The following is a 13,822-nucleotide window of genomic DNA, read 5'->3' as shown; positions in this document are numbered from 1 at the left end:
AGGGCCTCAAACAGTCCTTTCAGGTGATGCAGTACTTAACCTGCGTATCTGCTGGGGTCACCTTTTGTGTCTGGTGCTCCCGATGTAGCTTCCTCTACATTGGCAAGACCCGTCGTAAATTGGGGGATCGCTTTGTTGAGCACCTCTGCTCCATCTGCCAGAAGTGGAACATCCCGGTGGCCAAACATTTCAATTCCAATTCCCATTCCTGTTCCAACATCTCAGTCCATGGCCTCCTCTTATGCCAAGATGAGGCCACCCTCAAGGTTGAGGAGGAACACCTTATATTCTGTCTAGGTATCCTCCAACTGCGGAATGAATATTGATTTCTCCTTCCAGTAGAAAATATTCTGCACCGCTCCTTCCTCTATTCCCCACCCTGGCTTTTTACCTCTTCCCACCCACCTATCACTTCCCCTTGGGTCCCCTCCTTCCACTTATCCTATGGTCCACTCTCCTCTCCCATCACATTCCTTTTTCTCCAGCCCTTTACCTTACTCACCCATCTGGCTTCACCTTCCAGCTAGTCTCCTTCCCCTCCCCATTTTTTTTGGCATATCCCCCCTTCCTTCCGAGTCCTGAAGAAGGGTCTCAGCCCAAAATGTTGACTGTTTACTCATTTCCTTAGATGCTGACTTACCCATTGAATTCCTCCAGCATTTTGTGCGTGTTGCCTCTAATATTGAAAAGCTGCAGACTGAAGAGAGACATTGAACTGTTCTGACATTGCTCTTAAGGAATGAGTGCAGGAGACAGTGCAACGAAGTGGTAAGGTTGGTAAGTTCACAAGAAAGTTTGCACAACATACAAAACAAGGACAGGAGAAGCGATTTGAAGGTGCATCTGAGGTGCTGGTAAAATAAAATAAAGAACTGAGAAGGATTACAGGGAAGAAAGCAGTGCTTTAGAAATACAAAGGGGCAAAGAATTAATAGGTTCATAGTCAGTATTTGAAACATTTTGCAATGACGGTATCTATATTTATTGGGTTTAGCTTTCTGTAAGTTTGTGGTGTGACCTAGTAATGGTGCAGAATGAGATACACTGTTTACTCCAAGTCTATGCACCTGCCTCAGTTGAAGGCTTAACCAGTTTGGTAAACTGTTTGCAGGTGGAGCAAATATTTTACAGCCTTTGGGATCAGCCTTGTCTGGTCAAGAAGAGGACCGAGGGGGTGACAACATAATTATGTGGGCAATGACTGGTTAAGATGCACAAACTCCAGCCTCAACTGGCTGCTGCATTGAGAAAGATGTTGCTGTGCATGTCTGCTGGCACCCTCTTACCCTGCCTTCTTCTTTCTTATTCTGAAGTTTGCCCTTTTGCGTCTGATATCATTCTGGGTTAGGGTGATACCTCCCAGTGGGAGAGGGTGATTCAGCAGATTTTCCATCTATCCAGAGTGTTGGGCAGTCAAGTGGAGGCAAGGCAGAGGGTGGGGGTCAGGGGCTGAGTTCCAATATTTATTTTAATGTTGGTGAAGATTCATCATCGCCTATTTTTATGAAGTATAGTATTTACAAAACAGAAGTAGGTTTTTCAACTCAACAGTTCCACCACCACCACTATTTATTTTAGGGGATCCTCCTGGCCCTCTTAATTTCATGTCTTAGTTACATATCTCTGGAATCCATTCTCCATAATTTTCGATCCTTAAGTACACAACAGTTAACAGTATAAACATTTTTTTTCTGACACCAAGTTCCATATTCTGACCTCTCAATGAGAAGAAAATTATAAGTGATTATTCTTTACATTTTAACAACCAATCCATCTGTCCTCCATCAGAATAGCTTGCAAGATCTATTCTTCTTCCAAGAGGAGGCTAAACCAGTCTTCTTCCCCCACAATCACCCTGCTTCACCTGCCTAATTATCTTCTTTAACTCCACTTACCCCAAATAAATGGTCTGCTATGTGAACTCATTTGCTTGTCATTTTTGGGGAAATGTGGTACATTTTCCATTTCAATCATACACAGAAAAGCTTCCTCAACTATTTATCCAGTATATTGATGATTACTGATACCCATTTGAATGTTGGCCATAACAGAACCAGAAAAATGTTATTACTTCCTATCCTGGTTCTTCAATGAGTTCATCCTATTCTAGTTTTTTTTTCTGTCTTTACTGAATCTGTTCTGACAAAGCCACCTTCTACTCCAGGGTTCCCAAGATATCTTTGTTTTTTTTCCTTTCTCTACAGTGGACCCCCTTCCTCAATAGTTGGCAGAACCCTCACCATATCTAATCCATTTCTTACAGACTGCTCCACTCCATTATCAGAACCAGAATATGAATGCCAGCCCATTAGTGTTCAAATGTAAACAATCTATTTTTTATGCTTTCAATATAGATTGTGCAACCAGCTAATCTCATCTGCTTTCAGCTTTTTTCTGAGACAATATGGCTCACTTTTCAATTATCTCTAGTCCAAAGGCAATTTGCTGATTAACTGCAGAAAATGCAGCACCTGCCCTTAAACCTCTTCCCTTTCTATCATCCAGAATCCCGATCATGTGAGCTAGGCTGAGGACATGCCCTCTACTCAGGGAGGAGATACAGAAGCCTGAAGACACACACTCTGTGATTCAGGAACAACTCCTTCCCTTCTGCCATCCAATTTCTAAATGGATATTGAACTCATGAACACTACCTCACTTTTTTATTACTTCTGTTTGCACTATTTTTTTATTTAACTACTTAATATACATTTGTACAAACATATATGTGTACTTACTGTTTATTTATTTTTATCTATATTTATCACGGATTGCATTGCTGCCGCTAAGTTAACAAATTTCAGGCCATGCCTGTGATATTAAACCTGATTCTGATTCTGACCTAGAAATCTTAATTCTTCTTTTTCCCTTGATAGACTCTCACAGACATGCTGGATGTTTTTTTTTTGCTTCACTGCTTACTAATGGACCATGGCTCAAGTTTTGCTTCCAACTAAAAAAATCCTTTCACTTCTACCTTTCACAATGTTAATTCCTTGGGTTCCCAAATTTTTTTATATGCCATGGACCAATACCGTTAAGGAAGGGTCTATGGACCCCAGGTTGTGAGCCCCTGTATCTGTTACACCAGAAGTAACTCAACTTATTCAACTTGTTCTGTTAACTTTTCAATTTTATTATTAATCTTTTGTGGGGTGGTACAGTAGCATAGTGGTTAGCACAATGCTTCTCTGTACCAGAGGCCCAGGCTCATTCCCCACTGCTGCCTGTAAGGAGTTTGTATGTTCTCCGGGTGACTGTGTGGGTTCCCTCCCACAGTCCAGGACTGAGGTAGGTTAATTGGTCATCGTAAATTGTCTCATATATAGGCTAGGATTAAATTGGGGGATTGTTGGATTGTTGGGAGGCATGGTTTGAAGGGCCAGAAGGACCTATCCTGCACAGTATCTCATTAAGTAAATAAATATGCAATTCTTAAGTGTATCTCTCAACAGTCAAAGATAGGAATGGTGAATGGCCTAAGTTTAGTGCACAAACTACATAAGTGAAACGCTGCAATACTTAATGATCTTAGAGCACATATTCCAATGATAGGTAGAAGACCTAGAGAAGATGTGGATTTTTTTCGTCCCATGTAGGATAGTATGTGGCTTTCTATGGTTTATCTCTATCTACTTACTGCTGACTAGGTAACGCTAGATGGAAAAGTAAACTTTCAGAAAACCGTAGTCATAGAGTTGTAGAGAAGCACTGCAGACACAGGTTTCTCAGCCCACCTCATCTATGCTGACCATCAACCAGTCATTAACAGTAATCCTACAATCATACCATTTTATTTTCTCCACATTCCAAACAATTCCTCCACCTTCCTAACAATTCCTCCATATTTCACTACAATTTACAGGGACTAAATTAACCTACTAAACTGTAGGTCTCGGAGATGCGGGAGAAACTGATCACCCAAAACTCACGAGGTCATACTCCACACAGACACCACTGAAGGTCAGGATTGAATCCAGTTTGCTAGAGTTGTGAGGAAGGCAGTCAAGATGATGCCGATAAGTGGCAACTCTTTGCATGCTGCTCCGAGGGCAATTATCAGATGTTCCTGTTTAAGACTACTACAGTCATAGCCATGGGTACTTCAGCAAGCAAGGCATTCAAAAAAAATCTACTGATACTCAAAATTGACCAGCCACAGACTGTAGACTCAGGTTGCAAGTGCAGTAACCCTTTAAGAGAAAAGAACACAGAAGGTATGCTGGGTGTGCAGATACAATTTAAATGCTGAGCCCTTAGATCCCACTCCCAACTATCCTGCAAGCAAATGTATAGTCTTTGGAAAATAAAATCGAACACCTCTGAGCAAGGTTGCAGTACCAGAGGGACATCAGGGACTGCAACGAACTTTGCTTCAAGTGATCATGGTTCACCACCATCATCTTGGATGCAGTGCTGCAGCCTGAGGGCTTCACCATCCACTGCAGAGTCTTTTAAAGGTAGAGGAGGAGGAGTATGCTTCATGATTAACTCATCGTGGTACACAGACATGGCGGTTCTGTATCAATCCTGCTCACTCAGTCTGGACCATCTAGCAGTCAGGTGCTGTCCATTTTATCTGCCGAGAGAGTTTTCCATCGTCGTCCTGGGAGCATTGTACATCCCACCTCTGGGCCAATAGCAGGCAGGCACTGGAGGAGCTGTGTGCCATGATCGGCAGTCACAAAACAACACACCCTAATGCCTTCCTTATCATTTCAGGGTATTTCAATCAGTTCAGCTTGAGGAAGTCTCCAAACAGCTGCCACCAACAAATCTTCTACGGATCCAGAGGAGCCAACACACTTGTCCACTGTTACAACACCATCAAGAATGCTTACTGTGCCAACCCACATCCACGCTTTAGAGAGTCCAGTAACCTAGCTGTACTTCTACTCCTGGCAGACACTGAAGACCACAGCACCAGTGGTGAGGACCAAGAAGGTGAGGTCAAGGGAGGTGGAGGAGTGCTTACAGGACTGCTTTGAGATGGTGGAATGGACAATATTCAGGGACTCATCTTTGAATCTGAATGAATGAGCTACAGTTGGCACTGACATCAAGTTCCTGTGTGGACAAGTGTGTGCCTTCACGAACATACTGGACGTATCCAAATCAAAGCTGTGGAGGTTCATAGACTGCTGAGGGCTAGGTCTGTGGCATTTAAGACTGGTAATACAGAATTATACAAGAAGTCATAGAAACATAGAAATCTACAGCATATTACAGGCCCTTTGGCCCACAATGTTGTGCCGACCATATAACCTACTCTAGAAATTGTCTAGAATTTCCCTACCGCATAGCCCTCTATTTTTCTAAGTTCCATGTACCTACCTAAGAGTCTCTTAGCATCCCTTACCTCTAGCATCCCTCTTGTACCTAGTTCCAATCACCTTAGAACTGTGCTCCCTCATGTTAGCCATTTCAGCCCAGGGAAAAAGCCTCTGGCTATCCACACAATCAATGCCTCTCATCATCTTATACACCTCTATCATCCTCCATCGCTCCAAGGAGAAAAGGCCACGTTCACTCAACCTGTTCTCAGAAGGCATGCTCTCCAATCCTGGCAGCATCCTTGTAAATCTTATCTGCACTCTGTATAGTATCCACATCCTTCTTGTAATGAAGTGATCAGAACCAAACACAGTACTCCAAGTGGGGTCTAACTGAGGTCTTATATAACCATAACATTACCTCATGGCTCTTGAACTCAATTCCAGGGTTGATGAAGTGCAACACACCATATGCATTCTTAACAACACTGTCAATCTGCACAGTAGCTTTGAGTGTCCTATGGCCACAGACCCCAAGATCTCGCTGATCCTCCACATGGCCAGGCGTTTTACCGTTAATATTATATTCTGTCTTCAAATTTGACCTACCACAATGAACCATTTCACACTTATCTGGGTTGAACGCCAACTGCCACTTCTCAGCCTAGTTCTGTGTCCTATCGATGTCCCTCTGTAACCTCTGACAACCCTCCACACTATTCAGCACTCCCAACCCACTGTGTCATCAGCAAACCTACTAACCCGCCCTTCCACTTCCTCATCCAGATCATTTATAAAAATCACCAAGAGGAGGGGTCCCAGAACAGATCCCTGCAGAGCACCACTGTTCACCGTCCTCCATGCAGAATACAAACCATCTACAACCACCTTTTGTCTTCTGTGGGCAAGCCAATTCTGGATTCACAAAGCAAGGTCTCCTTGGAGACCTTGCCTCATTACTTTCTGAAGGAGCCTTGCATGGGGAACCTTATCAAGTGCCTTACTGAAATCCATATACACTACATCCACTGCTTTACCTTCATCAATATGTTTTGTTACATCCTCAAAGAATTCAATCAGGTTTGTAAAGCACGACCTGCCCTTGACAAAGCCACACTGACTACCCCTAATCAGATTATGTCTCTCCAAATGCTCATAAATCCTGCCTCTCAGGATCTTTTCCAACAACTTTCCCACCACTGAAGTAAGACTCACTGGTTAATAGTTTCCTGGGTTATCTCTACTCCCTTTCTTGACTAAGTGAACAGCATTTACAACATTTCAAGCTTCTGGTACTTCTCCCATCCCTATTGATGAAGCAAAGATCATCTCCAAAGGCTCAGTGATCTCCACTGTTGCTTCCCACAGTAGCCTGGGGTATACCTCATCCAGTCCTGGTGACTTATCTAACTTAATACCTTTCAAAAGCTCCCCTTTCTTAATGTCTATACACTCGAGTGTTTCAGTCCACTGTAAGTCACTCCCACAATTGCCAGTTTCCTTTTTACTGGTGAATACTGAAGCAAACAATTCATTAAATACCTCCGTTACCTCCTTCGGATTCCATACACACGTTTCCACTCTTGCTCCTGATTGGTCCTATTCTCACAAAGCTCATCCTCTTGCTCTTCACATACTTGTATAATGCCTTGGGGTTTTCCTTACTCCTGCCCACCAAGGACTTCTCATGGTCCTTTCTAGCTCTTCTAATTTCATTCTTGAGCTCCTTTCTGGCACTTCTGTAATCTTCTAGAGCTCTAATAGTACCTAGATCCTTGAACCTTTCATAAGCTTTTCTTTTCTTCTTAACTAGGTTTTCTACAACCTTTGTACACCATGGTTCTTCTACCCCACCATCCTTTCCACGCCTCAATGGAACTTACCTATGCAGAACACCATGCAAATGTTCCCTGTTGTGCATTTCCCTGAGAATATCTGCTCCTAATTTATAATCCTAAATTCCTGCTTAATAGCATCATATTTCCCCCTACCCTAATTAAATGTTTTCTCAAATGGTCTGCTGCTATCCCTCTCTATCGCTATGGTAAAGGAGATCAAGTTGTGATCACTACCTCCAAAATGCTCTCCCACCGATAGATCTGACACTTAACCAGGTTCATTTCCTAATACAGCCTCTCCTCTAATTGGCTTATCTACATATTACATCAGGACACCTTCCCGAACACATCTAACAAACTCCACCCCATCTAAACCACTTGCTCTAAGGAGACACTAGTCAATATTAGGAAAGTTAAAATCACCCACCACAACAACCCTATTATTATTGCACCGTTCCAGAATCTGCCTCCCTATCTGCTCCTCGATATCTCTGTTACTATTGGGGGCCAATAGAAAACACTCAGTGTAGAGTTATTGCCCCTTCCTCAATGACTCAGTAGACAATCCCTCCATGATTTCCTCCTTTTCTGTAGCCGTGATACTATCTCTGATTAGCAGTGCCACTTCCCCCACCTCTTTTGCCTCTTTCCCTGTCCTTTTTGAAACATCTAAAGCCCGGCACACTCAGCAGCCATTCCTGCCCCTGAGACAACTAAGTGTCTGTAATGGCCAAATCATAGTTCCACATGTTGATCCATGCTCTATGTTCATCCACCTTGCTTATGATACCCCTTGCATTAAAATAGACACATCTCAAACCATCTGGCTGAGGGCTTCTTCGCTTCATTTTCTGCCTATCCTTCTTCATAAACTCTCTACAAGCTGCACTACTTGTGCACCAACCGCCTCATCCTCTGCCTCCCATCCCTCTGCAACTCTAGTTTAAAACTTCCCCAACAGTATTAGCAAACCTCCCTCCCAGGATATTGATTCGGCTCCAGTTCAGGTGCAACCTGTGATGAAGTGCTTCAAGAGGTTGGTTATGGCCATGATCAACTCCTGCCTTATCAAGGACCTGGACCTCCTGAAATTTCCCTATCACCACAATAGATCTACAGCAGTTGCAATCTCACAAGCTTTCCACTCAGCCTTGGATCACCTGGACAATAGCAATACCGACATCAGGCTGCAGTGCATTGATTACAGCTCAGTGTTCAACACCATCATAGCCTTGGTACTAATCAACAAGCTCGAAAATCTGGGCCTCTGTACCTCCCTCTGCAACTGGATCCTTGAATTCCTCACCAGGAGATTAGTCAGTGCAGATCAGAAATATCATTTCCCCCTCACTAACAATCAACACTGGTGTACCTCAAGGATGCCCACTGCTCTTCTCTCTCTACATCCATGACTGTGCTTCTAGGCACAGTTTAAACACATCTAAAATTTGCTGATGACACAACTATTGTTGGTAGATTTTCAGATGGCGATGAGGAAGAGTACAAGAGTGAGATAGATCAGCTGGCTGTGTGTTGTCTCAACAACGACCTTGCAATCATTGCTGGTAAAGTTGATTGTTGACTTCAGGAGGGGAGGTTGAGGGATCACGCACCAGTCCTCATCGGCGGATCAGCAGTGGAAAGGGTGAGCAGCTTCAGGTTCCTGGGTGTTAACATCTCTGAAGATCTAAACTGGGCCGAAAAAATTGAACTCATTTTGGAGTCAAGCCTGAAGGCACACACTCAGCAATTCAGGAACAGCTTCTTCCCCTCTGCCATCAGATTCCTAAATGGACATTGAAACCTTGGACACTACCTCACTTTTTAAAATTAACAGTATTTCTGTTTTATGCACGATTTTAATCTATTCAATATACATACACTGTTATTTATTTATTTATTTATTTATTTATTATTATATTTATTATGTTTTACTCTTCTATGTTACGTATTGCATTGAACTGCTGCTGCTAAGATAACAGATTTCACATCACATGCCGGTGACAATAAACCTGATTCTGATTCTGATTTACAACAGCAGCTATATTTCATTAGGATTTTGACGGGATTTGGTATATTACCAAACATTCTTGCAAATTTCTATAGATATATCATGGAGAGATTTCTAACTGGTTGAATGATCATCTGGTATCGAAAATACCTGTAGAAATTTGCAAACTCAGCCAGCTCCATCATGGACACTAGCCTCCCCAGCAATGAGGGCAACTTCCAAGGGTGATGCCTCAAAAAGGCAGCATCCAAAATTAAGGACCCCTTCTCATTGTTACCATCAAGGAGGAGGTACAGGAGGCTGAAGTGACACACTCAACATTTTAGGAGCAGCTTCTTCCCCGCCACCATCAGATTTCTGAATGGACGATGAACACATCTCTCTCTTTTTGCACTACTTAATTAATTTAATAATTGCAACTATATTTTGTATTGTAATTTATAGTTTTTTTATTATTATGTATTGCAATGTACTGCTGCCACAAGACAACAAATGTCATGACATATGCCAGTGTTATTAAATCTGATTCTGATTCTGAGGAAGTAATATGACATTGTCCTATCCCCTAAGTGCAAAGAGGTTGCAATGTGTTGATGCTGAGATACATCCTAGATGCACTGGGTTACATCATTAGTAATGTTACCTGGAATCATCAGGTGTTTCAAGTCTTTCCACGTCAGACACTCTCGACCTGGTGACCCAGCCAGGATTGATCAGGCCCTGGCTTGTATCGCAGCAGCATTGGTCCAGGGGTTACACCTCTTGATCCATATCATCATAGCAGCCGCTGTGATGGTCCTGATGCAAAGAAGAAAGTAGGTTCTGCACAGAGAGTAGCCAGCATAACCTTTACACCTCACCTCTACAGGTTCATATTGTGCCCTCCACTCCGTCTCTGGCACTGCTCTACCGGCCCCTGGTATTTGGCTTTCTTAAACACCCCTGATTATGATAGAATGACCATGTTGGGCCTCAGGATTGATGATACAATGAAATCAAGGAACTTCTTGCTTGCCAAGAGTTAAGCCTGGGGGCAATCCAGGCTGATGCTGTAGTTGGTCTCCAGCTTTGACAAAGCAATGAACCTTCTGGGTTGGCGGAGATATCTGCTGTTGTTAATGGTCAAGGAAATACTTTCTGCCACTGCCTTCAGCACCTAGTTATGGTGCCAGCAGTAGCAGCCTTCTCCCATAGCTTTTGGGCAACTGCTAAGGATCTGTTCCAGGGTCCTGCTGCCAGGGCAGAGAGCTTATGATGGTGCCTCACTTTTGCCCCAAGCAAAAAGGTTCACTGGACTAGGCAGAACTTTGCACATGGCCTGGATCATGAACTTGATACATTGGGGTTCTGTTTGCCAGAAGTTAGACCAGGAGATCTTCCATTATATCTTCCAGGAGAAGGTTTACAAGGATGTTGCCGGGACTTACAGAGTTACAGAGAAAGGTTGAATAGGTTAGGACCTTATTCCCTGGAGCGTAGAAGAATGAGGGGAGACTTGACAGAGGTATATAAAATTATGATGGGTATAGACAGAGTGAATGCAAGCAGGCTTTTTCCACTGGAGCTAGGGGAGAAAAAAACCAGAGGACATGGGTTAAGGGTGAAGGGGAAAAGTTTAAAGGGAAACTTTAGGGGGGGCTTCTTCACACACAGAGTGGTGGGAGTGTGGAATGAGCTGCCAGATGAAGTGGTAAATGCGGGCTCACTTTTAACATTTAAAAAAAACTTGGACAGGTACATGGATGAGAGGTGTATGGAGGGATATAGTCCAGGTGCAGGTCAGTGGGACTAGGCAGAAAAATGGTTCGGCACAGCCAAGAAGGGCCAAAAGGCCTGTTTCTGTGCTGTAATATTCTATGGTTCTATTTCAGTGCACCATCCCACCTTATCCAAGCTCCCTGCTGCCCCATTCCTACCATCCTGGTGGTACATATTTCCTTGACAACTGCTCACATCATCCCTGTAGATAGAGCACAATGTGGTCAGAAAATACCTAGTTCAACAGAATGTAAAAGTGAAATATTTTTAACACTTGATAGAACATTTGATAGAATTCAAAAAGAACAAAGTGCTGTTGTACACAAATCACAAAGTTAACATAGAGCTGCATCAAGCAAATTATACTTTAGTAGTAATTAAGGAGCAACTTTAGAGGAGTAAGGAAAATGTTGCCTTGGATTGAAATTTTTTTTATGCAAGGAGAGATCAAATGGAAACAAATTGTAAAGCAGGAATTTAAATAACTAAGCTTAGATAACTGACTTGGAAGTTGAACTAATGATCTCAACTTTAGGAATGAGATGAGGAGAAATTGCTCCACTCTGGATATTTTGGAATTTTGAACTATTGAAGGCTGTGGATTCTCAATCAATTTGGTGCATTCCAATATGTTAAGGCCAGTCTGCCTAAAATTTTTAAAAGTGCAATTTTGGGAAGCAGATCTGATGTTGTCTTCTGAGAGTAGCTCAGTCCCAGCCAAAAGAACAAATGTGCAATGTTTCTTAGTAAAACCTGAAAATAAATCACTCATTGGCCCAGTTATTTATTTCATAATATTACTCACTGGACCTTCTAATTGCTGTGACTATATTTTACCTTGTTCCTTGCCTCAGAATTAATTTGATAATTTAACCAACATTGCAGGGTGTGGAATTCACTCATTGCCAATGTGGTTTAACTTTCATATTTGAGGAAGAATTTTTAAAAAAAGACCCATGGCTAAATCACATACTGTTCCAACCAGAAGAATAAGAATCGATCACAGCAACAAGGGGGGATACAAGATTATCAAGATTTAACTTCCTGAAAATTGATCTTTCGAACATGTACATCAATGAAGACTAAATATTCAGTCTAAACTTGGCCAAGTACAAGGGTCAACAACAGCAAAATATTTGATCACAGGATTATCTCAGTTGAATTAATTCTGCTCTCATTAAATCTAGACGGAATGATCTGGCAGAAACTAAGTTCAAAGTTCAAAGTACATTTATTATCAAAGAATGTATAAGTTACACATCCTTGAGATTTGCTTGCTTATAAGCAGTCACAAAGCAAGGAACCTGAATGAACCCAATTTTAAAAAGTTAATAAAGACCAACCCCCAAAGAGAGAGGGAAAAAAACAAATCATGCAAACAATAGAAGCGTGCAACATCAACAGCATTCTGAACCAAATTGAGTCCTTAGATTCAAATCCCCGTAGCAGCCCAGAGTAGGCCCGAAGCCTTGCTATTCAGTAAATCATACTTGCGGGTAGAATTGCCGCAAAGTTCACAGACTCAAAATACAGCAGTCGGGGGCAGTCTCACAGCCTTAACATCGTGGAGAGAGGAGCCTCCAGTCTATGTGCACCAGCGTTTTAATTGTCCGAACAGCAGATTGCATCTTGTCCTAGATTTGCCCTGCCGCAACAAATCGCTCCAGGCCTTGTTCCACCACTGAAGAAGCCATTCTCAACCTCTCCAAACTGGCTCTGGGCCTAGAGCAAAACAACCTTGCCCAAGCCTCGATAGCCTGCCCTACCAATCTATAATGGGCGACATTTAGATTGTCCAAACAGTGGATTGTACCTCACATTAGGACTTGGGTCTTGCTGCTGCGAATCACTCCAGGCCTAGAACATGCTGCCCTGCAATTTGCTTTGGAACTGGATTTCACTGTAGAAGAAGCCATTCTCGACCTCTCCAAATCGGCTCAGCATTTAGAGCAATCCTCTGATTAAATATTTGCATTAACGAAAGGTGTACAGGTGTACCTAATAAAGTGGCCACTGTGTGTATATTTTACATATGCAACACTTGGGATGTGGAAATCAATGTCAGTTTTTGTTTCCCATCTTTAATTCTGTGTGAGATGATAGGAGCTTGCTGCCATTTTGAATCACTGCAAGGCCTTTGGTAAAAGTACTCTTACAAAGATGTACAGTAGAGATTTCTAGTATTTAAACTCAAAATGAGGGTGAAATACAACTGGTAAGTGAACTGCCCTTGTCCTTCTTGATGATAGAGGTCATGGGAAAAGCTTGATGGAGTGACTGTGGCAAGTTGCTGTATTGCACTCTGTAGATAATGAACACTGAAGGTAGGTGAAATAGAAATAGAGGAAATAAATGTTTAAGATTATAGATGAAGTGCTAGTTAAGACAGAGCATGAATGAACTGAAAGTAGGCAATGAAACAATTAAACAAATATAGGAGTTCAATTACTAAGGGAGCACAACAACATCTGACAGTAAAGCTGAAGATTAAATTAGAAAAATTGGGATTGCTAAATGCACGTTCGAGCTTTTGACTGAGATACTAAAGAATAACATAATTTCTATGGGTACAAAAGTCAAAGTGTTGCAGTACTACATTCATTTCACACTTCCACACTAACATATGGAAGTGAATGTTGGACAAGATCAAAGCAAAATGAAAGAAGACTCAAAGATGTGGAACTACGGTTTTTGAGAAGAATGGTGACAGTATCATGGAAGGGCGGAGTATTAAATGAGTAAGTGTTGCAAAAATCCAGAATAAGAAGACAGACTGAAGATTATGATTGCCCACATCATACGATACGACACATAATGATGATGATGGAGTTAATGTAATTTGTGCACTCGCTTTCCTAACCTTAGGGCATCTCTAAAAATATTTTAGCCAATTAATTACTAAAAAGATATTTACAATTGTAAATACAGAGCTAATTTGCACA

The sequence above is a fragment of the Hemitrygon akajei genome, chromosome 1 (assembly GCF_048418815.1).
Source record: "Hemitrygon akajei chromosome 1, sHemAka1.3, whole genome shotgun sequence".
Classification (NCBI taxonomy): Eukaryota; Metazoa; Chordata; class Chondrichthyes; order Myliobatiformes; family Dasyatidae; genus Hemitrygon; species Hemitrygon akajei.
This window is presented reverse-complemented; position numbering follows the sequence as displayed.